This window comes from Macrobrachium rosenbergii, chromosome 17, assembly GCF_040412425.1.
Source record: "Macrobrachium rosenbergii isolate ZJJX-2024 chromosome 17, ASM4041242v1, whole genome shotgun sequence".
NCBI classification, from domain to species: domain Eukaryota; kingdom Metazoa; phylum Arthropoda; class Malacostraca; order Decapoda; family Palaemonidae; genus Macrobrachium; species Macrobrachium rosenbergii.
In genome coordinates, this window is record NC_089757.1 from 35033265 (window position 1) to 35037203 (window position 3939).

A 3939-nucleotide genomic window follows, 5' to 3' on the forward strand; every position below is an offset into this window, starting at 1 on the left:
CCTGATTTTTTTTTATTTTGTCTCTCCGATATTTTCCTGATTTTTGTTCTCATTTCATTCGTCTTTTAATTCCTTTTTTTTTTCTAATATTCGCAGGCTGTCATCTTTTATTTCCACTTCATTCTCCAGTTCCGATAGGAAAAAAATAAGATATTTCGGCCGAAACGTTTTCTTTTTATTATTATTATTATTATTATTATTATTATTATTATTATTATTATTATTATTATTATTATTATTATTATTATTTGTCATTTCTCTTCGTTTCTTAATTTTAGTATTAATCAACTTTTGTCTTTTCTCCACTTCATCCTTCCCTGATTGCAGGTCTAATTATAATATAATTATTTCCATTATCTCTGTCTCTCTCCCTTACACTTATTCATTGTCTCTCTCTCTCTCTCTCCCTCTCTCTATCTCTCTCTCTCTCTCTCTCTCTCTCTCTCTCTCTCTCTCTCTCTCTCTCTCTCTCTCTCTCTCTTACTCGCGAAGGCTGTCCGCTCACCTCATAAATTGTAGTTGTCCGCGGTCGGGCTGGCGGACTCTCTCTCTCTCTCTCTCTTCTCGTTGTGTCGCAATCTTCCTGATATTTATCCCTGCAATCACTTCTTTTTATTACCCCTGCTCCTCATACGTTCTTTTGTTGATTCTTTTCAATTTGCAATTTGATTTGGTGTCTGGTATTCAATAACGTCGTTGCAACCTTTTTTATATTTTTGAGCTTTCTTTTGATTGATGGATTTGTTTTGCGAAATGTTATTATTATTATTATTATTATTATTATTATTATTATTATTATTATTATTATTATTATTATTATTATTATTATTTTATTTTCTTATTTTTGTTATTATTTAAAATTATCATTTTTATTATTGTATCATTATTATTATTGTTATTATATTTTTATTTGTATTATTTAAAATTATTATTTTTTATATTGTTTCATAATATTATTATTATTATTATTATTATTATTATTATTATTATTATTATTATTATTATTATTATTATTATTTTTCGTTTTATGTTACATGGAAATTTCGTTGAATTATTGAATTTTATCGCTTTTTTGCACCGCATGTTTGTGGAAACTTAAGCGATGAGGTTTCTATCTATCTATCTATTATTATTATTATTATTATTATTATTATTATTATTATTATTATTATTATTATTATTATTATTACCTGTTTTATATTTTTATTATTATTATTTTTACCTGTTTTATATTTCTGTTTTTTGATAAATATGAATTTTACTGAATTACTGAATATTATCTTTTTTTTTCACAAAAATTTTGTCAAATCTTACCTCTGATGAGGTTTTTATCTACCTGTCCTGGTTAAATATTTAATCATACCTGTGTATGATTAATCTGTTATTTAATTTTCCCAATTTTATTAGTTCGTAATTATTATGGTCTAAATCTTATTATTATTCCTATCATTGCCGAGTTGAAATAATGAATATTATTATTATTATTATTATTATTATTATTATTATTATTATTATTATTATTATTTTATTTTAATAATAATAATAATAATAATTATTATTATTATTATTATTATTATTATTATTATTATTATTATTATTATTATTATTATTATTATTATTATTATTATTATTTATTATTGTCTTCACTGTATTTCTTCCCCCTTCTCCGTCACAGATTTCATCCTGGAAATTGTCGTTGTCTTTTTTGATATATTAAATTCTTCTTTTGAATAGATTTTTGTAAGCAGTTTTACAACTTCTTATGCGCTAACAATGATACGAAGCCTTGTGTTAGAATTAACAACGGTATTAATAACAATGAAGCGTTATTTCTGCTTTTGTTAATTTTATTGTTAGTATCAGAATACTGTTATTATTATTATTATTATTATTATTATTATTATTATTATTATTATGGTGATGATGATAATTATTATTATTATTATTATTATTATTATTATTATTATTATTATAATTATTATTATTATTATTATTTTGCTGCTGCTACGTGATGTAAAAATTACAACAGTTGTAGACGAATATGTTTGTAATAATAAATAATGAAAAATGGACAGGACTGTTAATTATTTGTCCATTGTCGTAAATGAAAAAGTTCTCTTTATTCAGCGGCAACTTTAGTCATTTTTTGCGCGTGCGCACGAGAACCGCTCAGTAAATTTTGGTTGTCCAAACCCGCGATGTCGTGTTGTAGTTCTGACGATGTGATTTTAAAGTATGGTTTTATATATATATATATATATATATATATATATATATATATATATATATATATGTATATATTAATGTGTTTGTGTAAATTATGAATGAATATATATATTTGTAGGTTCATATGCGTAGCGTACTTTCGTTTGTGCGCTCGCGCATGTGTACGATTGAATGGCGCCTCTTTCGTAAATGAGAACTTTATAAAAAAGCACTTCTTTATTTCGTCCTGGTATTATTTTTTTCTATTATTATACTGAGAATGTGAAGAACTCGTAATTTTTTTCTTTCCCTCCCACTACTTCTATATTACAAAGTTTATAATCCCTAATTATCTTTCGATACTTTTCGACGTATTTTTGTTTTAAATACTACTCATCTCGTACAGTTTCCTTCGTCAAGGTCATCATTTTACCAACGATACATTAAAGACAATAGTAAAATATCGTCTCAAACAACGAATGTCCGCCAGCATCCGTCTCTCTACTTCAAATCATAATGAGATGGAGAACGCTTACATCTCCGGACCGTTAGCATCTGCGAGAGATTCTCGCTTGTAAACCTAATAACAAGCATCTCTCTCTCTCTCTCTCTCTCTCTCTCTCTCTCTCTCTCTCTCTCTCTCTCTCTCTCTCTCTCTCTCTTTGACTTGACCCTTACTTCGTCCAGTGATTGTAATACAAAAACAATTTATTGTAATATTTTAATCTCAACTCGAATAAGGTATTAGCTGCCACGGTTCGGTCTTAAGGAAAAAAGACCGCAAGTGATTTATGGCAACCGTTAGCCCGTGGGCGGAGCCTAATTTGGGATGGCGGTGAGGGGCTATTGTATATAGTCCTCTCTCTCGTGTATTCAGACCATCCCAGGGTGGGAATTTGGGATGTTTTTTCGGAGGAAAATGATTGAAAATACAAAAGAGTAATTGGAAATATCCTCATAGACGTCTCGGCTCAATGGAACGGTTGCACCGTGCACGGCCTTTCACGATTTCACGGTTACGAATTGTGTTGACGTTATCTTGGATAATTCTCCTGCCGTATATTACGAGGTCACTCTTCCGTGTTTTCATTATACAATATCCCGTATATCATTGCAGAATGTCATTTTGATTTTTAATGTTCTTATGAAAGATAAAATGCCATTTGAAGAGCCGAATGTAAATTTGGCAGAAGGTATTATTATTATTATTATCCATAATGAGGATAATAATATTTCTTATAGTGACGTAGATAATGCCTTAATTAGTGACTCGGCTGTTTCTTTCCGCTATTCTATATAATAATAATAATAATAATAATAATAATAATAATAATAATAATAATAATAATAATAATAATAATAATAATAATAATAATAACAATAATTCCTGCATTGAGAAAGTGCTTCAGTCATTACTGTGTACACAACTAATTGTTGAAAATTGTGAATGCATGATTTATTTTTGTCCATCCTCAGGTTATAAATCATTATTCACATACTCTTTTGCATATTCATGAACTTTCATTATTATTATTATTATTATTATTATTATTATTATTATTATTATTATTATTATTATTATTATTATTATTATTATTATTTCATACGGGTTTGAACTGGGGTTTTCTAATGCATAAATAATCAATAACAATAAAAGTAACAAAATCAATACCAATAGTAACAATTATAAACTTATTAAACATAATGCAAAAACATCAACAATAATAATCAAAT